We start from the raw sequence: 27,176 nt of genomic DNA on the forward strand, positions 1-27,176 counted from the left end.
ATGTGCAAGGCTGCACTGTTGAGCATCATCAGTGACTCTCTGGTTGATGCCTACATACCACTCCCGACTGGCAGAGCTGTGTGGGAGGCTCTTGAGGCCCGATACGGTCTTTCCGACGCTGGTTCTGAGCTGTACATCATGGAGCAGTTCCATGACTACAAGATGGTTGATAACCGTCCTGTAGTCGAACAGGCTCATGAGATACAGGGACTAGTGAAGGAATTGGAGTTGTACAGCTGTCCTCTTCCTGACAGGTTTGTGGCAGGGTGCATTATTACTAAGCTGCCACCTTCCTGGACTGATTTTGCTACTACCTTGAAACACAAGAGGCAGTAGTTTAGCATTGCTGAACTTGTTGGCACTCTTGATGTTGAGGACAAGGCAAGAGCAAAGGATGTCAAGGGAAAGAGCAAGGGCGGGAATGGTGAGGCGACTACTAGTGCACATGTGGTGCAAAAGTTTCGTCCTAAGCCACAAAAGAAGAAGCCCCAGCAAGAGCTTAAGCAGAAACCCACTATCTCCTTCAAGAAAGGTAATAATAAGAAGATGTGATTAGACAAGGCAAAGATGAACTGCTTCACTTGTGGAAACACTGGGCACTTCTCTAGAGAGTGTCCTGAGGCTAAGTGGAAGCCCCCACCAAAGGCGAAGACAGTCAATACCGTTGAGACTGATGCAGATGCTTTTGGGTACGGTAATTTATCTGCATTTATAGTTTGTTCCTCACCTGATTGGTGGGTTGATACAGGTGCAAATATACATGTGTGTGCTGATAAGTTCTTGTTTTCTTTTTACCAGGTCGGGAGGAGTGGAGCCTTGCTGATGGGGAATGACGCGCGTGCTGGTGTTCATGGTGTTGGTACGGTGGATCTGAAGCTTACTTCGGGGAAGACCGTGCAACTCAAGAACATGCATCATGTCCCCTCAATAAGGAAAAATCTTATTAGTGGCTCTCTGCTATGTCGAGACGGTTTTAAACTTGTGTTTGAGTCGAATAAATGTGTTATGTCGAAGTATGGAACCTTTGTTGGAAAAGGCTATGAGAGCGGAGGCTTGTTCCGCTTGTCGTTGGTTGATACTTTACCTCTTGCAGTGAATAATGTCATTAATAACGTTAATGTTGAGATGAATGTTTGGCATTCTCGATTATGTCATGTTAATTTTGGTTGCATGTCCCACTTAGCTGGTTTGAATTTAATTCCTAAATTTGACGTTGCCAAAAGTTCCAAATGCCATACATGCGTTGAGGCAAAACAACCTCGCAAGCCTCACAAGGCAGTTGCGGCGAGAGAGTTGGCACCACTTGAACTCATCCATTCCGATATTTGTGAAATGGACGGAATTTTGACAAAAGGTGGTAAGAGATACTTCATAACGTTCATAGATGATTGCACTCGATATTGCTATGTGTACCTAATTAAAACAAAAGATGAGGCATTACATTATTTTAAAACCTTTAAAGCTGAGGTTGAGAATCAACTTGAAAAGAAAATCAAACGGTTGCGGTCCGATCGCGGGGGAGAATATTTCTCTAATGAATTTTCTAAGTTTTGCGCGGTGCACGGTATAATCCATGAGAGGACACCTCCATACTCACCACAATCCAATGGGATTGCTGAGAGAAAGAACCACACTCTAACTGACTTGGTGAATGCCATGTTGGAGACAGCTGGTTTATCTAAGGAATAGTGGGGTGAGGCAATTTTAACTGCGAATCATGTCCTAAATAGAGTGCCCACAAAGAACAAAGAAATCACTCCATTTGAGAAATGGGAGAAAAAGAGGTTAAATATTTCTTATCTTCGTGTTTGGGGTTGTTTGGCCAAAGTGAACGTGCCAATAAACAAAAAGCGAAAGCTTGGACCAAAAACTGTAGATTGTGTTTTCTTCGGCTATGCCATTCATAGTGTGGGCTATCGGTTTTTAATAATAAATTCTAGTGCTCCTGATATGGCTGTTGGAACGGTCATGGAGTCTAGAGATGCCACGTTCTTTGAGAATGAATTTCCAATGAAAATAGGTGCACCTAGCGTGTCTAGTCATGATTCTGTTCCTGAATTTTATGAATCGAATATACACGCTGATGATAACACCCATGAGCTTGAGCAAAATCCTAAGGAGGATGATAATACTGTCACTCGAAGGAGTAAGAGGCAAAGAGTTGCAAAATCCTTTGGAGAAGACTTTATTATATATCTCATGGATGACACTCCCACAACCGTTTCTGAGGCATACTCTTCTCCTGATTCTGACATGTGGAAGGAGGCAGTGCAAAGTGAGATGGACTCCATTATGTCCAATGGGACGTGGGAAGTGGTTGACCGTCCATTTGGTTGCAAACCTGTGGGCTGCAAATGGGTGTTTAAAAAGAAGCTGAGGCCTGATGGTACAATTGAGAAGTACAAAGCTAGGCTTGTTGCTAAGGGTTATACACAGAAGGAAGGTGAAGATTACTTTGATACTTACTCACCTATTGCTCGACTGACGACCATTCATGTGTTGCTATCCCTGGCTGCCTCACATGATCTTTTCATTCATCAGATGGATGTTAAGACAGCCTTCCTAAATGGAGAGCTTGAGGAAGAGATCTACATGGATCAACCTGATGGGTTTATTGCAAATGGTCAGGAGGGTAAAGTTTGTAAGTTATTGAAGTCCCTGTACGGCCTAAAGCAAGCCCCCAAGCAGTGGCATGAGAAGTTTGATAAAACTTTAACATCAGCCGGCTTTGTTGTGAATGAAGCTGATAAATGTGTATATTATCGGTTTGGTGGTGGTGATGGTGTGATACTATGCCTATATGTGGATGATATATTAATATTTGGCAACAATCTAAATGTGATCAAAGAAGTAAAAGATTTTTTGTCGAGTAATTTTGAGATGAAAGACTTGGGTGAGGCTGATGTTATTCTCAACATTAAGCTTTCAAGGGAGGAAGGAAATGGTGGGGTAACTCTTATGCAGTCTCACTATGTGGAAAAGGTCTTGAACCGATTTGGGTACAGTGAGTGTACGCCTGCTCCTACTCCGTACGATCCAAGCATTCATTTGAGGAAGAATCATAGAATTGCAAGAGACCAATTGAGATATTCACAGATAATTGGTTCTCTCATGTACCTAGCTAGCGCAACCAGGCCTGATATCTCGTTCGCTGTAAGCAAACTGAGCCGGTTTGTGTCAAATCCGGGAGATACTCACTGGAATGCTCTTGAGAGAGTGCTGCGCTATTTGAAAGGGACAATGAGTTACGGCATTCACTTTTCCGGGTATCCGAGGGTACTAGAGGGTTATTGTGATGCTAATTGGATTTCTGATGCGGATCAGCTATATGCCACGAGTGGATACGTGTTCCTACTTGGAGGTGGTGCTGTTTCTTGGAAGTCTTGCAAGCAGACTATCTTAACGAAGTCTACAATGGAAGCAGAACTGACCGCATTGGATACCGCTAGTGCTGAGGCAGAGTGGCTCCGTGATCTCCTAATGGATTTGCCGATTGTTGAGAAACCAATCCCGGCAATTTCCATGAACTGTGATAATCAAACTGTGATCACTAAGGTAAACAGTTCTAAGGATAATATGAAGTCCACAAAGCATGTGAAGAGACGTTTGAAGATTGACAGAAAACTGAGAAACTCCGGAGTAATTGCATTGGACTATGTCCATACATCAAATAATCTGGCAGATCAATTCACTAAGGGTCTGTCACGCAATGTGATAGAAGGTGCGTCGAGGGAACTAGGTTTGAGACCCACATAGAGCCATCAATAGTGGTAACCTGTCCTATGTGATCGGAGATCCCGTGAATTAGGATGGCAAAACAAGCTGTTGATTGACTGAGGGAGAGACCCCTTAGATTATAGCTCAGTTCGTTGGAGATGCACCGTCTCTCCAATACTGTTAGGTAGGATGATTAAGTTCTTAATGTGATCCGAGCGGCTTGGTATAGCGGGGATGTTGTCCTACAGAACATCCTATAAGAAACACACCTATATGAGCTCGATTGCTAGTCACAATCTATGAGATGTGGGTAATCTCTAGATGCTCATGAAAAGGCCTCGAAGTGTGACTTATATGCTTCAAAACAGAGGGAAGGCACTTGGCAGCCTAGTATCAGTTAAGAGGTTATGTGAAACTCATCTCGCACAAAACTGTCAATTCAAGGTTCTGTCTATTGTTCAGTTGTGGATGAGTGTAGCTAGCTTTCTAGATGGATGTTCAACTTAACAGTCTCCATCGAAACACTGGTATATAAAAGGAATGTGGTTCTGAGAACTCCAAACTGCGTACCCTAGAGTTTGGTGGGGATTGTTAGATATTATGGGCTTGGTAGATATTATGGGCTTGGCCCATTTATTTAATATCTCTATTAAACTCTATGGTCCGTACATGTGCATTAATGGTTTTTATACCATATGGGAATTTAATCGAGAGGCGACTCTACTTAAATACTTGATCATTGACCGATCTATTTGAGAAGTAAAAGTGAATCACCTGGATGCCACACGCGCGCGCGCGCGCCGCCGCCACCGCCACCCGGCCTGGCCCGAGCCCGTGCGCGTGGGCGTGGCGAGGCAGGTAGGCGGCGGCGGCGAGCGAGCGGGCGAGGCCTTTATTTTTGTCACTCAGTTTCCTTTGATGGAATTGATTGGAGGAGTTTCTGTTAACTCCTGTGACGAATTGATTGGAGGAGTTTCTGTTAACTCCCGTAACTTCTGGCTCTCCGTCTCCGTCTCTCCCGTCGCAGGGGGAGGTGTGACCCCTCGGTGCCGCCGGCTTCTCCTCTTCTGGCCTCCGCCTATAAGACAAATCCTCCCCTCTCGGTTAAGTGCTCTTGGCGAAGTACACCACTTTCCAGCAGGCGCAAGTTTTTCCCGCTCCACCTCCGGCGAGCACTAGAGATGGAAGAGTAGGCCTCCGGAACGCGTCTCCGTCGTGGGCTTCACCTGCTCGGGTGAAGACGGGCGATTACGTTTTTGGGGAGTGTCGGTGGTGGCACGACTACTCGCTGGTGAACCTATAGCGGTGCGTCTTCATGGCGTCCTTTTCTGCACTGCATCGAGCGGGACGACTACAGCAACAAAGCACCACCATGGCCTTTCCTGGTGCGAGCGGCTCCGCCGCAGGGTATAATCTCCTTCACCCTCTTCTGAGTTTCATCATCAATATCATGATGTTCCTAGGCAATACTGCTTTCATATTCAGCATGCTCTGTTTGGTTGATTTGGATGATTATGCTAGTACTGTTTTTCTGGTTCCTTTTAATTTTGTGATCATCATGATCTTGATATTTGAGAACACATCTTTTATATTTATGATCATGTATGTGATGCTTCAACTGTGTAAAACAATGTTTCACATATGTTTCGGTTCTATAATTTACCTTATCATCATGTTAACACTTGTCATGAATTGTTTCTGTCATTTTATTCATGACGTCACTCTTATTTTTATTGCGTCATTTTTATGGATTAAAATAAATATGAAAAGGCCTTATTCTTCAACAATCACATCTCATGCCTTTGTGAGAGGAGGAGAAAAATAGCTTCACCCATAAAGCTGCTTTGAAAATACGTGTATGAAAAAAAAAATAGCTCACATCTATGATTCCAAGATGAGGATAAGTAACAATAAAGATCTCACCTCATCTGTTGTTTGTACGCCAGGTTTGTTGTTCCTCCATTGTCCTTCCATCCTTTCCCTGCTCTTGCTCTTTTGGATTTGTTCTTCCTCCTTCGATGCTATTTTTTTTTTTTTTGTCTGGTCACGATAAGGATTTGGGGTTGCCTTTTTTATTGCAGGGTTTGTTTTTTGGCGGCTACGATTGTGTGATTCCCGCCTGAGTTGTCCATCTCCCACGCCCCCTCCATTTTTTTACTTTTTTCCATTCTGTTCTAGTCGTCCAATTTTTTGGGTTGTACAGTATTACATTTTTTAGCCTGCTAAAAATTTTAAAGGCTACAACAACAGCCCACGATCCAGATGTGAGCCCATGTGAAATTCAAACTTTTATAGCCTTTATTAAAGGAAAAAAGCCCATGGGCCTTTTTTTTTAAAATAGTGTTCCATGCGCACGCCTGTTATGGCTAAAAAGAAACAGCAAGCAACAGAACAGAGAAACTTTATCCGCTAGATGTCCATCTTGTGGTCCATGCTGGTGACTAACCTGCCACAGAGACAGACCCTTCTTTTCTATCCATTCTATTTCTCTCCTCTTGCTTCAGTGACAAATCGGTATAGTATTTTGTGGCGATCCTAGCCGCCGGGAAGGGAGTGCCGCCGTACACGCATGGTGGTGAGCTATTTGACCAAATCCACATAGGCGCTTCGCGCGCTACGTGGGGATTCATCTGGATACATTGGTAAACAGTGTGGATGGTCAGCTTGGTGGAGGTGCTTCCCGCCTCAGTCCTCACTACAGTGTGTCGGTCATGGCCGCGGTGGCGCGATTAGCTTCGTTGCTTGGGTGGTCACCGGCACCTTCTCCTACGTGCTCGTCCTAATAGGACCTGTATCAATACTATGGTTGTCCTTGTCACGGGCATAGTCCCGTGACCCGCACACGCATGGCATGTCCAGCAACAGGCACGGCCTTAGCAATCAGCAATATGGGACACCCTTCGGCGTATTCAAGCTTTGGGTGCTATGTCAGTGTGTACCGATGGCTTCGACACGCTTCGTCGACTCTATGATCTTTGTTATGGGTTGGTGTGTGCCGACGAAAACTATATGCTAGTTTCTATGTCAAACTCGACGTTGACAACGCCTTTGGGTGCTTTTATCCTTCTTAGAGGCAACGTCACTGCATCTCATCCTACTCAACTACAGGATATCCATGTGAAAAATCTGGCCCTGTTCTGGACAAGTTGTGACGATGACTATAGTCGTGTCCTTATTAGAGGCGTTTTGGAGGACTTTTGCATGGCAGTGCTATTTGTACGATGTGATTGTCCAATTTAAAGTCTTCAATAGCTATTACAGAGTAGTATCTAGCATACTCCCGCTACATTTCTCGATTCATTGGAACCTCATAGTGTGTCAAGCCCTCTCTAAGAGGACGTAGGGATATTTGTGCATCTCTATTAGTTCAGGGAATATTACAATACCTATAGCTCTGGAATCGTCTTCGTAAAGTTGCCCTAACAACAACTGAAAATGATATCTTTTGTCTAGAGATGGTCAGGCTACTCCTTATCATGGGCCTATAAGGCACTCTTCTTTAGCTCCAGTGTGTCGGGTGCAAAGACACTCTAGAAATCAAAGGCGCCAGACAAATTTTGATTCTTCATTTAGTTAGTCTTGTTTGGTCGCTACTAAGATGTCCAACAGGCTCCATAGGCATGGCCACGTGAAATAGTTGATCACTCGCTAGCCAGGCATGTCTTTGCTAGAAGATGTGGTTGCAGGTTTTAGATAGTGTTGGCCCGTAATCTTTAGGCCCAACCTCTCTAGATTTATGGATTTTATCCAAAAAAAATCAAAATCTCTGTCAATTCCCTTCAATCCTCTCCGATTAAGGCTAACAAGTTTTAATTGGTCTTCATTCAACACCACACCTACCAATTTTCAGTTCTCTCGGATGGAGCACAAAAGACAAACTAATTATTACCTAAACATGTATCAAACGACCGATATGGCACATGAAAACTGCTTTGCTGAAGCGGAGAAAATGGTTACAGATTGCATAGGCACCCTATCAGAGCACGTTCAATGCAAGCATACAGTATTGGTGGTCTCAGGTGAAAGAAGATGCCACGTACTCCTAACCCTCTACTGAAGTACCAACACAACAACACATGATAGCTTAAAAAGAAAACCACATATTGCAATGGCTTGCAGGAACTACCGGCGTCCTAGAGGCCACTACTTTTTTGCTTCTCTCTTCCACGAGAGCTTCACCCTGTGGCTTGATGAGACCACTATCCCTGCTGGAACGTTGGGTCTGGCCTTAACAGTTCACCATCATCTATGGGTCGCTCCAGCACCTCGACAACGTACTTTAGCTTAGGAAAAATAGATATAACACGGTATATAGCATTGCCAAATTAATGTGGCTACTCAATTATTAAGAGGATCTTTTTTCAAGTGAACTGTAGACAGATATCCTGGCTCCTGGGTCCAGCTGTTGGCCAATAGCCAACTTTGATTGTTATCGCCAGAGCATGCTTATTGAGCACATGGTGTTTTGAGGCAACTGAGATAAGTGTTTGCCTCTTCTGGCCGCGGCTACGTTGGTTGGCTAATAATGGCTATTCCTCTAACTTAAGACCTTCCGTTTCTTATCTCTTCCTTCTTCTATTTACTTATAAATTTGTGTATAATTTTCATTTTGACAACCTTTTTATGAAATTGTTTTCATAATTCTCACACAGAAAGTTCTGATTTTTGCATTAATTTCTCCAAAAATCTCTATCATTTTCCACATGGGACACACTATAATAGACTTTTCTTTTGATTTCTGGTCATACTGTCATAAGACTGCAATGTTTTCTCTAGTAACTAGCGTGGTACTTGGTGGTTGGGAATTTATAGTGGTGTTTTCCCCCTTTTTATAGTGGGAATTTATTGACGCTTTTAATATATTGCCCTATAGCTTGTGCTCTTTTTTTTTTTTTTGGGGGGGGGGGGGGGGGGGGGTTAGGTAAACTTCTAATCCTCATGCATTTTCTCCCACAACTCTTATAGCTATGAGGTGTTTAGCAAAGTTGCATACACCAAAATACAATGGTTAATATTTTCATGTTTCTACTACTTATCAGTTATCACCTTTCTAAAAGAATTAGACAGACATCATTTTTTAGTGTGGCCACGCGCAATAATTCTCAATCTATAGACTAGGATTTGACTATTCCATTTTTTTCTTTCAACAGTAAAAAAGAATCTTTTCCAAACAAACTAATTAATATATGCTGTCGCCAGAGTTTTTTTTAAAAAAAAACTATGCTGTCGCCAGAACATGCTTCTTGTGCATGCCGCCAGTTCATCAACCATAGCGTTTGAGGCAACGAGATAAATGTTTGCTTCTTTTGGCTGCGAGCCTACGACTGTGTTGGACGGTTGGTGGCTAAAATACCGTTGGGTCATTTTTCCTTTAAAAAAATAAAATGCTGTCATCGGCTTGTGAAAATCAATAGTAAGATTTCTCAATAACCATAATGGTCATGGACGTGGAAATTAATTGCGAGATATGTTGAAAATTCCTCTTGATATTTATTGATACTTCATCTATGGCTTTGTTAAAAACAAAGGCACGCAGTTGGTGGTCCATGTAAATGCTTGCTCTGCCCGTGTGCGAGTTATTAGAAACAAGCGCAGACGGTCCATGTAAATGCTTGCTGCGCACATCTTTAGTTTTAAATGTTATTTGCGCTTTTCTTTTGCACCAAAGACCGCTATTGTTCTATTAATTGCTACCAACGTTGTTGGCCGTACCGTTAATTTGTTTGGAGGTTTAAAACTAAGAACCAACGGATCTACATGTGTAAGCACCACATTTCACGACCTCTAGTAGTTTGGTTTCCATATTTCGTGCCATGCTGCCCCTAGTTAGCGCCCTTGTTTGATGACTAGGGTAAAGTTTTGCAGTCACACTTCCCATGTCATTTTTCCCAAACTACTTTTTTTGACAAAATATAAACACATGCACTAGTCTACAAATAAAGCTTTGATAAATGGGCCATTTGGAATTTGGATTCAACAAAAGGAAATTATGAATATTTTTTAGGATAGGTGGCCAGATTCCAGAACCTTCTGAGTCGTACTAGGTCTAAAACCAACACCATCTCCCCTCTATAAATTCAGTCGAAATTCACCAAATTATCCAAAATTTCTCAGTCACCAACCATTCAGCGCTGCAGACAGTTGCAAGTGTAGGAGAGAAAGACAGAGAAGGCCTGTCGGCTTTTCCCTCCTGTTAACGTCCGGCGCGCGCGCGCCGAGATAGCCGAGGCGGGCGCAGCGGCGTCCGCCAGCGTGCAGCCTGGCGCCACGGCTCGACGCGACCCCCGCCGAGCTGAGCTCTTCCGGCGGCGCTCGACGCCGTCTGCTAGGCACGCCGCCACGAACCACCGTCTCGCCCGCACTTCGCCGTCCGGTCTCCTCTGCCGCCGCCGGAGCCTCCCGAGGACGACGACCAGCCCATCTGGCCGCCCCGTAGCCGCTACTGGGAGCTCTACAAGTATACGCTCTATCCTCCTTGTCTTCTGTTTTGCGATCGTTGGTGTCTTGATTTCATTTCGCGTGCGGTGCTCACAGAAGAACTGAATAAACTTGTTCGTTTGGGTAGAATTCCGGTGATTTTCTGCTGGTCGAGTTTCGTATTTCGTGCTAGCCTTGCTTGGTATCGAATGTTAGATAGAGTCTGTGCTATGGATGTGCGATTGGTGATTGTGTATGGACGTGCAATTTGGCGATTGTGTAGTTTTCGCATTCCAAGCGTAGGTATCAGAGAGTTGCTTCTCTTGTTGCTAACAAGAAGGCCACAGATTTGTGCTTGGCATGTTTACATGCCTAAATCCTTGGATTTTGGTGACATTCTAGATTTTGGTTTAGGACATTAGGGATAAACAACACATATGCTTCACGTCTTGCAAGCCTGAGAACACATACGGTTGGAGAATCACGATTTCTGTTGTTGGTTGGACTAGCCTTGTACTGTTTGGATTCCAGAGTCATGTGTTATGCTAGGGGAATGCTGATTTTTTTTGGACGAGGGGAAACTCTCCGGGGTCACCTTTTATTATAGAACGAAAGCTCCATAAAAAGTCTGTGGTCAAAACATTAACAGTTCGCCCTGCCATTTTGAACAAGCTACTGGACAGAATGTCTTATGTGTCTGAAAGACTGAAACACATTAAGTTCAGACAAGTTCAAGTCTGAAGAAAGCGGTTCACAGGCTTGCAAGAAGCAAGAAATGTTAGCTTCATAACATTTCTCATTAACTTAATGCTATTGGAATGCTGACTTAGGTTTGTCAACTTAATGCTGTGTTTCGCTACTGCTAATGATAGATTGTATCTAGCCTAGGGGTTTTGGTATTTTCTGCATTAGCTCTACTTAGTTCAAAAGTTACATGTTAGGAAGTTATGCGATACCTTATTGTAACAGGGTCCAATTGGTAATTCCCTAAGCGTACTAATGAGGAACTATGTTCGTAAATATTTTTATTGCAAATGATATCCTGGAGTCAAGCTGAGGAATCTTTGTAATTGAGTTAGTGCCACTTAGTTTAGTTGTTAAATGCTTGGAATTTGTGCTACACCAAACTGAACTTGATGTACAACTTTCCATTTTGGTTTGAGAAATACCTTGTTTGGAGAAAAGGACTTTGTTGAACCTGATTGGTTGGGCCCTGTCAGTACTAAGGAGGTGTTGGCTTCTATGGCTAATGAATCCTGATATCTAGCTTTCTGATTGTAGGATGTAGCACCACCTCAGTTAGTTGTACAAGATGGAGATTTATTATACAGCACAGTAACTAATCTTATACAGCCAAAATGAAAATGATGCGAAAAATATTGGTTAATCCATGTGTTTATGCAGATGCTTTTTTAACGTACCATAGAGAATTTATTAGCAATAGTCTTCTATAAAATGCTCTGTAGAATTCTGTTGTCAACTTGGAATGGTTGTTCTGCTGTTGGCTTTTTGAGTGTATACTATAGTTTTGACATTTGAGAACTTGGTTTCCAGTATTCTAGGTACATCAAATCCCAGATTTACAATGAATGTTTTTTTAGGCAATCTTGTGTGTGTGTGCCCGTTATTGTTTTGTTTCCCTTCTGTAGTTTTCAGTTGCCCTATTGTGTATCTAGCTACTTCTTTTTTTTTTAAAAAAGTATTTGATCACTTTTCCACTTACATTAAATCTGTTTACCTTAGGGATTTTTTAGAATTGTAGGCTAGCTTGTCACATAAATCCCAGTTTGAAAGTATCCCTTCTGTAAATTCTGTTTTTTTAATAAAAGGCAGGAGCTCTGCCGCTCAATTAAGACGGGAAAAGAGGTTTATGTAAATTCTGTTTTCTTTGGATGCTTCCTCCAAATTCCAAATCCAAATGCTTTAGTCCATGTAGGCTATAGTATCATACTTCTAAGAGGCTCAAAATTGGCTCGTGCAATGGTTACAATTCCCTAGATTTTGGGTACTGGAACAGGACACACACACCACACAACTATGTACCACACACACGCACACACACACACACACACACACGAAATATGGAGCTACGTTTGTACTGAAGATATTATGCTTATGTATCATTATGTTATGATATGAAGCTATCTTTTACCTTCTAACTTAAATTTTATTTACAATCCTTTCAACAGGTCCTTAAAAAATATGGAGTCCAAACCAGAAATATCTCCACCATCTGTGAAGAGACAGAAAACATTATCTGATAAAGAGAGGACCAATGTGATGATGCATCACAGCAAGTAGTCATCTATAAGAATGACAAAAGTGATAGGGGACAAGATGAACAGAGTGCAAGCCATCTCCCAATTGTACCAGCAAAACCATCAAAGCCACGAAAGCGTGCATTGGGAAACCAAATTGGAGCCTTTGCTGCTCAATGTGCTAAATGTCAGAAATGGAGACTTATTTCAACAAAAGAGAAGTACGAAGAAATTCGAGAGCAAGCTCTACAGGATCTTTTTGTATGTGAAAAAGCTCGTGAGTGGGAAGCCTGATGTGACATGCGATGACCCATCAGATGTACCTCAGGACAGCGCTAAGGATGCGAAAGGTTGATTAAGATAAGAGCTGAAGGAAGCACCAAATTTTCTAATGTGTGAGTAACATTTTTCTCGCCAAACCTTAAATCCTTCCTAGTTTGACCACCACTTATCTCTTAGCAAATGGCATTGTAGTTGTTACATATGTCCAATCTTATGAGCTTGTACGCATACTTGTGTGCTATCTGTTATATTTCCTCTGGCTGACGTCTAACCTATGATATAAGTTCCTAGTCCATGGCAACGAACAAATAAAGAAAGAAAATCTAAGTTCTAATTGTTTAAAGGGTTAATTTGAACCATGCCATTAGAAATATCACGGATTGGAGATCTACCATTACTATTCGTCTATTTATAAATATACCATTATAATTCACATTTTACTTGAAGCATGCCATTTTCTACATCTTAGATGTCTTTGGACCCGGTTGCAGACCACTATTGCCTGAAATGCCCCTTTCTTCCTCATCTGTTTCTTCTCCTCAATACAAGGCATGGAGGTATTGTCGGCGGCGAACATGGTGGCTGCAACGTCGGCCCTCATCCCCAACACCCTCGCCACCGCTTCCCATGGCATGGTTGCCGTCGAGCTCAACCACCACTACCGCTCTCCTGGATCCAAATTGACATCGCACCAATCGAGCTCGTGGAACCTCGCTGGCGCCGGCGATGGCCTCCGCCCTGTTGGGCGGCGGGGGTGCACTGCAGCCCACCACAACAACTCTGCGGAGACAAGTGCCTCGCTCGTCCCTATACCCCTGACCCTACCACCGAACATCCCTAACCACGCGCCGACGGGTCCAAGCAGCGGGTGGTGCCCTCGCCGGCGGTCGGCTACATACGTTCCGCCCGACGTCCCTGGGCCAGCATGAGGCCCACGTGCTCCGGGACCGCCTCATGGAGCAGCTAGGCTAGGCTCTTGTGCCCTCCTCTCCCGCATCAAGTGCTCGGCAGGCTGCCATGGCGCTGTCGGCGGACTCAGCCGCATTGGCGCCCGCAGATCCGGCCACGCCGCCGCAGTAGGGTGGGGGCCCACACACACGAAGCGCCGCCGCGACCGCTGCAACACCGCCGCCCTCCTCTGGTGCGCCGGATCGTCGGGTTCACGGCCACCCTTGTGCCGGCCCTGTTGCTTTCTTCATCGACGGCGAGGGAAGGGAACGAGATGGTCCGCCGTTAGCTGGTGGCATGAGCTATAGAGAGAGAGCGAGAGAGATGATGTATGTGGAGGACTGCTGCACCCGCGCTTCACCGGCAGTCGCCCCCACTCCCACGCCTTGCGCTGTCCACACACCTCATGACGCCATTGTTTTGAGATTTTAGCTTCTTGACTGAGGAAGAAGAAAGGGGCAGTTTGGGTAATACAGAAATACATGCGTATATAGATGGGCCCAAGGGGTAGTCAGGTGTATAAAATGGCACGGTTCAAGGAAAGTAGAAATTGTAATGACAGATTTCCAATATCGTGAATAGTAGTGGTAGATTTCCAAAACGTGACATTTATAATGGCATGGTTCAAATTAACCCTTGTTTAAACAATTGGGAAAATTGGTGTTGTAGTTTAATATCATGCAAAACAGTTCTCCTTCAATATATTTATACCTGCATCTAGTGTTTTTTACTGTAGTTGACCACCCATCACTGGTAGAGAACAGAGCTTTACTCCCGGTGGGGAACCCCCTCTAGTCCCGGTTCACCACCCGGGAGCAAGCATCCGGGACTAAAGGGGGTCCTTTAGTCCCGGGTCAGGAACCAGGACTAAAGGAGGACCTTTAGTCCCGGTGGGTAACACCAACCGGGACTAAAGGTGCCTCCTGACATACCACGATGGCCGGCACCTTTAGTCCCGGTTGGTAATACGAACCGGGACTAAAGGTTTTTTTCTTTTTTCTTTTCTTTTCATTTTTTTTGTTTTTTTTTTAAAATAGGTTTTCGAAGTCGTATTGTACGCTGCTAATTATACATTTATACGCGCGTATAGTATGTTTCGGTTCAAGCACAATGAACATATTAAATCACACAGTTCAAGCATAGAAATATATATATATATATATACATGCATGCATATGTGTATTTTACATTATATTATTTCATGTGCATATATTACAAAAAGATTGCATTACAGTTGTTGTGATATAACAAGTTTTCTCTCATCCTCTAGCTTGGCTTCCATGGCAGTGTTGGGTCGAAGTAGAACTCGCCCTTGGAATCGATGACCTGCTCATTAAAAAATCCGGCTATAGACTCTTGAATTGCTTTGATTTGGTCTTGCCGTATGACCTTTTTCTCCAACCATCGAGTCTACAGGTTTGAATTAAAGGAAAATAAATTAATATATGTACATATATATATAAAGACATAGTAACACAATCAATAATAATAATTAAATGAATATATAGTGTATTTTTAACGTACTTTGAGTCTCTCTGTAGGAGTTTTTTGGGAGACCACCTTGATAAACTTGTAAACATAGTAACCACAGTAGTTGTTCCCCTGTTCCTGCCTCAGACACCACTTTACGAGAAAAAGATTTGTCATCCAATCTGGTGATCCGGTGAAAGCTATATGTTTAATTAATAAAGATGATGCGATTTAGGGGACTTACTTTCAAAGGGATTATATTCAGTGGCGCTTTGCATTTTCCCATGTGTTGTTTCTCAATAAAGATTTTCCAAACACTGCCCAATAAAAAATTTGCCACGTCATCAGATATAGTTAATCATCATGTTTGTGTGTATATATAGTTGCTAGAGATACCGAAATTACCTCTGGATAATATCTATCATATCTTGGTAGTCTTGTTGTGGTTTTCTCATCGAGTCATAGATTATCAAGTGACTTTTCACCAGATCGATGTCCATCAATATCCAGTGATTGTTGCATGTGTTTATAGGATATAACGCATAACACTCATTAATTAACTAGAATCAACATATGAGCCATTAAGGATGATCGACATTATTAACACTCACTTGAAGTTGTAGGGAAAGAGTATATCCTTCTTGTGGCGTTGGTTCACTAAGAAGTTCATGAGGTTACTCTCTGACTCAGACTTTCAATTAGTCTTTGGAGTAACTGGGTCTTTGAATACTATATGGGGATCAACAAAACTAATTTCATTGCAGCCTTCCTTTCTGAGCTCTGTCATTGTAAATTTGCATATATATAGTACTTGTTAGGATAATTTATAGGCATATACACACATATGATGAGTTTAATAATAGATTAAAAGAATTATTACTTACAGGCAATAGCAGCTAATGATAACTTTGTCCAGAGAGGTCAGGTGGCATAGTTGATGAAATTCTGCAAAGTCAACATACATAACATCATCGCCACGGAACCAATGTTCGTCTCTAATTCTGACACCAACACAGAAGTCTCCACCGGTAGACGCCTGCATGTACCACTTGTTTAGCAGGTATATTTGTGTCCCTAGATTAGATAAGGCTTGAGGGTTGTATAGACTCTGGCCTAGTACAAATTTTTTCTTCCAAATATCAACCTCCGCCGTACTCTCAATGTTTCCATCACCAAACATCTGGTAAAGGTCGAGACCAGTCTCATCAATAAATTCACCAAGGTGATCCAAATCGACATCCGGAGGTATGTTTGCCTGATGCATTAATCCTAAATTCGAACCATATTCATTACCAACAACTAGTGGGGGGACTGATTGGTGCGATTGTTGTCCGAGTTGGGCAACTCCTTTCCCTGCCCGCTTCTTTTTCTGTGCCGCCTCAATTGACTTGGTGAGAGTGCGGTCATAGTCCGTTAACGTTGATTTGGACGGCTTACGAGATTCCCGCTGTTGTTGCTGGTAAGAAGCCACCCTTTTTCTTAGAATATCTGGAGCTACGAAGAAGTACGGTTTCTCCGGGTTTCTCCTTGCTTCTTGATTCTTTTTAAGTTTGTCATAGAATCTAGACATATCTTTTTTATATGCATCAGTTCCTTCTTCCTTCTCTTCAGATATTATTTTGGGAATAGCCCTTGGTTTCACGGTGGCTTTCTTTGCCGGCGGGGACTGGTTCTTCATTTGCGGGGCTGGCCTCTTGCTAGGCTTCTTGGTAGGCGGGGGCGGGGGAGGCGTTGGAGACCTGCTTGGAGGTGGTGGCAGCGGCGTTGGAGACCTCCTTGGAGGTGGCGGCTACGGCGTTGGAGACCTCCTTGGAGATGGTGTGGATGCAGCCTCGCCTTCCAACACAATGTCATCGTACAGAGCACTATGATGATCTGGCGATTGAACAATTGGATTTAGGTTGGGGGAGGATCTGCTACAAAAAAAAGGAATGGCATATTATTATGAGCAGATTGTTAATTATTTAAGCCAATACAAATTAATGATGTAGTGTTTTCATCCGCACCTATGGTGAGGTAGTTCAGGAGGAGGTGGAGCCGACATCCCGGGAATAATGATGTAGCGCTTGCGCCATAGAATGAATGTCTTCTCTGCTTCTCCTAGAGTCTTCTCGCCATCACCTCTAGGAATGTCAAGAGGCAAATCACTAAAACATTTTTCAGCTTTATCTACCGAGATGGTAGCATATCCTTCTTGGATTATATTCCCATGAATCCTTGGTGTCTTGGTTCGGTCGATAGGATTAATAAGACCGATAGCCACCTTGATTGTGGAATTCCCCTTCGGAATGTGTAACTCACACGATGTACAAGGTTCAGTGATGTCATCCACAGGGAAGCGCAGTCCTGTGTCCCCTTGATTTGGTATCTCCGTGGAAGCGCAGCTGCTTTTCAACTGAACAGATTGGCTAATGTTGATTCCTGGCTCTGATGCTTGCTTGCTTGCACTCACTGCTATTTGCACTTGCCTTCTGATTTCCTCCTGCATTCTCGCTTCAAGGTTTTTTTCTCGCTCCTGTGCTTCACGCACCGCTTCCTCCAACCTCTGGAGCCACTGTGCCTCTTCTTCCTTCTTTCTTTGGCGGCTTCTGTAGGAAGGTCTGTCCTGAGGGAATCCATGCTCCCACGAGACACTTTCTTTGCCTCTAGTTCGGCCACCATGTTCAATAGTCCCGATGGCGTATGTCAGCTCATCCTTCTCTCTGTTGGGCCTGAACGCACCACTAGCAGTAGCTCTCTGAGCATAAAACAATCTTTCTGCTGCTTCTTGCAGTCTTGCGCCATAAACGCACTTCCCTGTCTCCTGGTCCAGTGTTCCCCCATGAGCGAAAAACCAATTCTTTGCACGCTCTCCCCACTCGAGTGATTCTGGTGTGATACCCTTGGCAAGAAGGTCTGCTTCTATTTTGTTCCACTTCTTAATGGCAGTCGGGTAGCCACCTAATCCCAAGTTATGGTGGTATGTCTTCTGTTGGGCATTACGTTGGTTCTTTATCACCCGACTCACACCCTCTTCTGAAGTCTTGTACTATACAAACTCATCCCAATAGGGCCTCTGCTTTGAGATCGGGCCTGGGACAGTAAAATCTGGTGCTATGTTCTTCTTGACATACGTCGTGTATAGGTGTTTCTTCCAAGTCTGAAACTGGGTGGCCATCTTCTTCATTGCCCAATCCCTAACTCGCTCCTTCAATTCATCACCATCTATTATATCATCATAACCATCTGTTTGGAGCGTGAAATGTACCAAGACATCTTTCCAAATTAACGTCTTGTCACGATCGGAGACAGGTCCCGTACAAGGTAACCACAGTGGTGCACGAATTTCATTTTATTTGCCCCCCCCCCCCGGTTCGCCTGTATCCACATTGAACTCCGAGATGATGAAGCGGCCCTCCAATGGCTTTTTGGGACCTCGAACATTTTTACTCTTCATTGTAGTTGTTGATGTCGATCCAGAGGGCTACAAAACATAAACATTATTTTTAATGTCATGAGCACACATAAGACATATGATAATATATATAGCTAATAATAAAAAATATATACTTGGCCAATATGTTGTTGCTCATTTTGTTCAAGAGCTAAGTACTGACTCTCGTCATCTGCATCCTCTTGCACGTTATTTTTAGCACCATTATCGCCGGCAACTTGAGTGCCAGTGTTGATCAAATTCATCATCAACTCCTCCTCATCCATGTTTCTCGGGTCGGCCATCTAGCTTCAAAAAACAAAACCAATATATAGTGCGTCAAATCTTTGCTTACATGCGTAAAATCTTCTGCCGTATAAACCCTAAACCCTAAACGAGTAGGTTTTGACGGGTGAAGGTTGGTTTGTATGATAAGAAGAATCAGGAAGCGAGTAGGTTTTGGCGGCGGTCCCGCCTGAAACAAAAGGGGGGCGTCGCTACGCATTAGGTTTTATTAAACGGAAAATAGCGAGCCTCGCCTGAAAGAAAGGGGGCATCGTTGCGCATCAAGTTTCTGAGAACAATAAATGATGAGCCTCGCCTAAAAGAAAAGGGGGGCGTTGCTGCAAACCAAAGTGACAACAAAATCACACTGCATCCTGACTCATCGAGTAAACAGCTCCAAATAATGTTTACAATGATTGGAACCCTCGAAGAGGTTCACAACAACACGCCAAATTTACAACAAATACAACAACACACGTTACATCGATAAAAAATAGACATCAAGTCGACCCTTGGCGTTGGAACTCCCAAACATCGGGAGCATCCTCTTCAAAACACACCTCGCATGCCATATCCCTCGCCATCTCCATAACTGTATTTTCAAGCACACTCTCAACCACTTCATCTGCTACACCCTTCATAGACTCGGCTATATCATCCACAACCACCTGCAAACCAACCTTCACCCACCAAAAATGATCGAACGAGGGCGGCGTAACCCTAATCCCTAGGGCGAACGAGGGCGGCGGTGCTCCGCCATATAAACCCTAAACCCTAGGGCGAACAAGGGCGGCGGTGCTCCGCCGTATAAACCCTAGGGCGAACGAGAGCGGCGGTGCTCCGCCGTATACATAGAAACGCATGGCGCTTATACATAGAAATGCATGGCGCTTATAGATGGCGCGTATACACTGGAATTTTTTTCTGTTCCTTTGGCGCTTTCTTTCTTATAATAGTTAGCGCAACAGAGAATAATGCCCGTCTGAACGCCGTGTGCGACGTGCCATGAAAATTAGACGTTTGGGTTTGTGATCGATACACACATTTGTTGACGTACGTACGTATGCAAGTGACAACCAAAGTTTCAGTAGCTACTGTATCAATAGAGGAGCATGCACGTAGGAAAAGAAAACGTGAACAACAGTACGTACGGTTACCATGATCGTGAACTTGCCTAAAACATGTGTTTCATGCATGGAGATGGAATAGGATCAGAGCAAGCACAGCGTGCTCCTCATCATCATATCGATCTGTTGCGGTCACGGTGTAGCCTAGAGATGGAATGGAGCACGTAGCGTACCTCGGGAATGGAGGAGAGGAAGCCGCGCGCACGCGTTGGCGGCCTCGTCGTCGCACCGTGTCACGCGCGAGGGTACCGGCGGTGTGGCCGCGCGTCTGGCCGGGGCGGCCGGGTAGCAGCTGGCGCCACGAGGTCGTCGGCGTACGGGGTGGCGTGGGGACCATGGATGCGTGCGAGGCGGTGGCGACGACCGACGTCGGGCGGGGTGGCGGCGGCGTCCTTGGTGTGGCGGGTCGAGTGGCGTGGGCGCAGGGGGAGAGGAATCGGCGAAGAACGCAAGGAAGAAGATGGCACTGGTATATATATGCCATGCCCCTTTACTCCCGGTGCCATCCCCCCACCGGGAGTAAAGGTCTTTTACTCCCGATGCGTGTTACCAACCGGGAGTAAAGGTATACCTTTACTCCCGGTTGGTAACACGCACCGGGAGTAAAGGTAAGCACTGGGAGTAAAGGTTTTTTTGGCGGGCCATGAAACTGCAACCCACCTTTACTCCCGGGTGGGCTTCCAACCCGGGAGTAAAGGTGGGCTGCAGTTTCGTTTCCCGCGTGTTTTAAGCAAATTTTTTAATAGAAATGCAATAGTCTTGTTAAATACATAGTAAATTAAATAAAAGGTATAAAATTATTTTGTTAAAAATATGGATTTTCTTTTTCTTTATTGCACATAGGAAAAATCTATAACCTAACTTTTTTATTTTTTGTTACAATTATAAAACATAATGTAACTAATATTGAGTAAGGAAATAATCATCATCCGTACCAATATATGTTTTCCTCCCTAGTGTCCCCTTTTCGCTTAGTCTCCCCTCATGTCTCGATTCAGGAACACCAATCGAGTCAAGGTCAGGAATAAAGTCAACACAGAACTCAATGACCTCTTCTGTTCCATAGCCCTTGGCGATGCTTCCTTCTGAGCGAGCACGGTTGTGAACATATTTCTTCAGGACTCCCATGAATCTCTCTAAGGGGAACATGTTGTGTAGGAACACAGGACCGAGAATGAAAATCTCCTTGACTAGGTGAACTAGGAGGTGTGTCATGATATCAAAGAAGGAAGGAGGGAACACCAACTCAAAGCTGACGAGACATTGAACCACATCATTCTGTAGTTTAGCTAGATCAGTTGGATCAATTGCCTTCTGAGAAATTGCATTGAGGAATGCACATAGCTTCACGGTGGCTAGACGTACATTTGGAGGTAGAATTCCTCTTAATGCAACTGGAAGTAATTGCGTCATGAAAACGTGACAGTCATGGGACTTTAAGTTACAGAATTTCTTCTCTGGCACATTTATAATACCCTTTATATTCGAGGAGAATCCAGATGGTACCTTGATGTTGTTTAAGCATTCAAACATGATTTCCTTCTCCTCTTTGCTTAGAGTGTAGCTAGCAGGACGTAAGTATGGCGTCCATCATCTGTCTTCTCTGGATGCAGGTTGTCTCTTTCTCTCAAACAACGCAGGTCCTGTCGTGCTTCAAATGTGTCCTTAGGCTTTCCATACACACCCATGAAGCCTAGCAGGTTCACACAAAGATTCTTTGTCAGGTCAATCACGTCGATCGAACTACGGACCTCTAGGACTTGCCAATAGGGTAGGTCCCAAAATATGGACTTCTTCTTCCACATGGGTGCGTGACCATTAGCGTCGTTCGAAACAGGTTGGCTGCCATGTCCTTTTCCAAAGACGACTTTCACATCATTGACCATATTGAGTACATCCTCACCAGTTCGGTTGCGAGGCTTGGTCAGGTGGTCTGCCTTTCCTTTAAAATGCTTGCCTTTCTTTCTTACGGGGTGATTTGCAGGAAGAAATCGACGATGGCCAAGGTACACGACCTTTCGACATTTTTTCAAGAATACACCTCTAATATCACTGAAGCAGTGTGTGCATGCATTATATCCCTTGTTTGACTGTCCTGAAAGATTACTTAGAGCAGGCCAATCATTGATTGTTACGAACAACAATGCTCGCAGATCAAAGTGTTCCTGTTTGTACTCATCCCACACACGTACACCTTCTTTATTCCACAAAATGAGAAGTTCATCAATAAGTGGTCTCAGGTACACATCGATGTCATTGCCAGGTTGCTTCGGGCCTTGGATGAGCACAGGCATCATAATGAACTTCCGCTTCATGCATAACCAAGGAGGAATGTTGTAGATACTTAGAGTAACAGGCCAAGTGCTATGACTACTGTTCTGCTCTCCAAAAGGATTGATACCATCTGTACTTAAAGCAAACCTTAAGTTTCTTGCGTCATTTGCAAACTCTAGGAATTCTCTGTCGATTGCTCTCCACTAGGACCCATCAGCAGGGTGTCTCAACATATTGTCTACCTTACGGTCTTCTTTGTGCCATCGCAACAATTTTGCATGTTCTTTGTTTCTGAACAGACGTTTCAAGCGTGGTATTATAGGAGCATACCACATAACCTTGGCAGGGATTTTCTTCCGCGGACGTTCGCCCTCAACATCACCAGGGTCATCTCGCCTGATCTTATACCGCGATGCATGGCATACCGGGCATGCATCCAATTTCTCATACTCTTTGCCACGGTACAGGATGCAGTCATTAGGACATGCATGTATCTTCTCGATTTCTAGCCCCATAGGACAGACAACTTGTTTTGCTTCGTAGGTAGTGGCGGGCAATTCATTGTCCTTCGGAAGCATCTTCTTTTGGATTTTTAGTAACTCTCCAAATCCCTTGTCAGATACACCATTCTTTGCCTTCCATTGCAGCAATTCTAGTGTGGTTCCCAACTTTTTCTGTCCTGCATCACAAGTTGGGTATAACAATTTCTTGTGATCTTCTAGCATCCGCTCGAACTTGATCTTCTTCTTTTCACTTTCACATTCTCTTTGTGCGTCACGAATGACCTGACAAAGATCATCAGCCGGCTCATCTTCTGCGGCTACCTCTTCTTCAGCTTCTCCCATTACAGTATCATTGAAGCACGCACCATCGGGAATAATATCATTGTTGTCCAATTGTTCTTCTTCACCTTCTTCCATTACAACACCGGTTTCTTCGTGCTTCGTCCAACAAATATAGTTTGGCATGAAACCCGACTTGAACAAGTGTGAATGAAGAGTCTTTGAGCAAGGATATTCCACCGTATTCTTACATATGGCACATGGGTAGCACATGAAACCGTCGCGTTTGTTTGCCTCGGCCGCGGCCTCGGCCGCACGTAACAAAGAATGCACGCCGTCAATGAACTCTTGGGAGCGGCGATCAGCATTGTACATCCAATGCCGGCTCATCTGCATTACATGACATAAATACCATATTAAAACCTAGATCATAATTAATTATTTATACAACATGCGTGCCACCACAAAAGGTACAAATTTATGAAAGCATCGCTACAATGTAGACAATCCCAACTACCACTAAAAGAACTAAAGCTAAAATACATTTCAGGAGCACAAGGATTTCGCGACCAATCTCAACTAAAACAGACAGATCCCCCGATTGTGCAACATCTTTGGGCTTCTTCGGCTGGATCACTGCCTCATTAGCCGCCGTATCTGCCTGTTGTGCAAGATATTTTTGCACGAGTTCAACATACTCTTCCTCTCAGTAGAAGCATGAACATCGTCCACTGCCATCCCACTGAAATTAAAACAAAAAATTAGAACTTTAATCACAACCATCATGAAAATAGGTATAAACTAACCATAATCATTAAATACGATAAAATAACTCACATTGTGATCCGGACACTTGTAGAAGATACGATCCTTGTTGGGACCCTCCTTCTTCACTCAGTACTCCATCATAATCTTCGTCTCATCACGACACTTGCCGCATGGAATGAGAGGGAGGCCCGGCCTAAGTCGCTTTGGAAACCCATGAGAGGCCGAGGACCCGGAAGCAGTTGCCATCTACTCTCTATACTCATTTTTTAATACACTATAAATTTCTCATTTTATAAACAAATAAAATTAAGAAACTATAAAATTATCTATATCTCTAAACAATGAAGCAGTTGCCATCTACTCTCTATACTCATTTTTTAATACACTATAAATTTCTCATTTTATAAACAAATAAAATTAAGAAACTATAAAATTATCTATATCTCTATACTCATTTTTTTAATACACTATAGCTCAAAAACATGTTTTAATAAATAACCATCCGTACTAGTTGACCTTGCTTACGTGATCATCTCGGCGAGCATTTCTCCACCGGACGACACCGTACTTGGTCAAGGAAGAGCTTCGATTCTATGAGGAAGGGAACACGATCTTCCACGACCGTTGTCGCTCTTCCTCATAGAATCAAAGCTCCTCCTTGATGTCCGTTACCGCTCGACAGAGAACATGCTCGCCGAGCTGAACATGGTCCGCAAGTTCAACTAGTACGGATTTTCTATAATTTTCTAACTATTTTCTAAGTTTTTCATTTCATAAAAAGTTAAAATAAAAAGTACGGTGATTGACAGACTACTGCGACGATATCGGGACATGTGAATAAATAACCATCCGTACTAGTTGAACTTGCTTACGTGATCATCTCGGCGAGCATTTCTCCACCGGACGGCACCGTACTTGGCCACGGAAGAGCTCCGATTCTACGAGGAAGGGAACACAGTCTTCCACGACCGTTGCCGCTCTCCCTCGTAGAATCAAAGCTCCTCCTTGACGTCCGTTACCGCTTGACAGAGAACATGGTCGCCGAGATGAACACGGTCCGCAAGTTCAACTAGCTACTTTAACCTTCTTTCATGTAAATATGCAAGCTTGAAGTGATTTTGAGCTCAAATTGTTTACAAATGAAAAAAACCACAATAAAGAACCATATATATAGTGAACAAAATGAGATAAGACAATGGTGAAAAATGAGAGTATGAGATTGGTAACCTTTACAACTGAAGAATCGACGGAGGAATCGAATAATGAATGGAGGAACAATGGAGGGAGGGAGGAAGCAAGAACACTAGTGCAGTGAGCTTCAAAATGTGCTGAGCTTAGGCTCGGGGAGGAAGGAGACGGCCGGGATATAAAGGGGGGACCTTTAGTCCCGGTTGGTGGCTCCAACCGGGACTAAAGGTAACTTTCCAACCCCGGGTGCAGCCACGGCCTAGGAGTAGACCTTTACTCCCGATTGGAGCCACCAACCGGGAGTAAAAGTATACCTTTAGTCCCGGTTGGTGGCTCCAACCGGGACTAAAGGTCCCTGCCACCTCTGTCTGGCGCAGTAGCCGTTGGGTAGGGACCTTTAGTCCTGGTTGGAGCCACCAACCGGGACTAAAGGTATCTCTAGTCCCGGGCGCAAAAAATTCCGGGACTAGAGCCTATTTTGGCCGAGGATCAAAGGTCTGTTCTCTACTAGTGCATATTGATATTAATATCATGTTGCATGGTGTTCTAGCACTAGCATCTTGGATAAATATGGTAGTGCCCATATTAACATTGTATTCATGCTTTTAGGTACTATTTGTCCCCTACTAGAACACAACTAAGATCAAGGAATGAAGTGGAGAAGTATGTCAAGTTCCTTTGGTCAACTCTTGCTTCAATCTCTTCACTTGAAGCATATTGTTGCTCAAGTCAGTTTTACATGCATGTAGTTGTGAATAACTGCAATTAATGAATATCTAATAAACTAAAGTTATTCCCAAAAATTGTTGACTAAAAAAGTTATTGCCAAAATTGTTGGCTAAGTGATATAGTTATTTTTAACTTTTCCATTTTAGTATTTTGTGTTGTTACCTTGTGCCTGATCGAAATTTTTCTCTAATTCTTCGAACTCCATGCTTGGATAGGTACCTTAAAGAGCGTTGAGAATATGCTGCACAAGGTGTGAAGTTATCTCATTTTTCATTCGAGTCACCTGCACTACTACAAAAGGACTATGTTAGGAAGCGTTCCAGACAAGTCAAAGTGGTGTTACACCAACAGGGTCAGCTAAGCTTCTCCCACCGGAAGAAGGTAATGTATATTACATAAATTGAACATCCTACATTTAATGTTTTGTCGTTTTCCTTTTCACTTCTCCTATATTTCAGGTGCCTGATTTTGTTGTTGTTCTTCAGGCAACATCTAATTTTGTCATTGTTTGACTAGAAAAAATGTGAATTATATCATGTGAGTGGTCCTTTTAATTCTACTAGTTGCTTGTCTAAGATTGTTGCCTGAAAATTCAGACACCTGAAATATAGCAACTTCCAGCATGTTTGGGATGTGCCTATTGCTGCATGGTTAGATTGACATCTTCCAAGTGGGTAGTAGTAGCTATCTAGATGTTTGTATTTTCTAGTAGGCACCAGAATTTTGGTGCGAAGTTACTCGGCAATTGGTTGATATGCCATACATTCTGCACATTTGTGTTGCAACTGCATCCATATGATATATGCAATTGGTTGTTCATTATGGTTGTGACTGGGACATTTATGTCCTCAGCTTCAACCGTATATACATTTTGTCCTCCTAACATATGGCTTCGGCTAGTATTTCGACATCAATTGAAGCATGCTCATTATTCTCATCTGATCCCATGTTTTGTTTCTTGGTTCAGTTCAACCCATCTCCTGGGCACTGTTGAATATTTGGTCAATTTACGACTTATATTAATCCATAAAAACGACTTAACCAATAGTAACAGTACCACTAACCATACTGTAACACCACCACTACTGAAGATAATATTTAACAGTGCAGCAACCAAGTACGTTAACAACGCTAACAGAATAGCATATGAACAATAGCGCACAGTGGGATTAGGTTTATATCCTAGGGTGGGACTGTCGGTACCCGCGGACAGTGAGCCACCATCTTCTCCGTCGGTGGCGTTGGTGCGGGCACCAGTCCTCCTCGTGTCCACCATATTGCAGAGGAGGTCGCGCCGGGAGGCTCCTGCAGGTGCGGTGTTGGAGCAGTAGCACGGGAAGCTCCTGCAGGTGCGGTGTCGGAGCAGTAGCACGGGACTCTTCCGTCAGGAAGCAGAAGCCCCGAACAGGAAACTGCAGAAGCGGAGACGGGGTAGCAGTCGCGCCGGGAAGCCGGCGCCCCCCAAAAACTTGATTCCCTGCCTACCCGTGCAGGTACGCTTGATGGGGGAAGTTCCGGA

General features: G+C 43.8%; 1 pseudogene; it reads left to right on the forward strand.

Annotated features, from left to right (window-relative positions):
- On the forward strand, positions 1 to 26,680 carry LOC136488390 (methyl-CpG-binding domain-containing protein 2-like; annotated as a pseudogene).
- Positions 26,681 to 27,176: the final 496 nt, after the last annotated feature.

This window comes from Miscanthus floridulus, chromosome 10, assembly GCF_019320115.1.
Source record: "Miscanthus floridulus cultivar M001 chromosome 10, ASM1932011v1, whole genome shotgun sequence".
Classification (NCBI taxonomy): Eukaryota; Viridiplantae; Streptophyta; class Magnoliopsida; order Poales; family Poaceae; genus Miscanthus; species Miscanthus floridulus.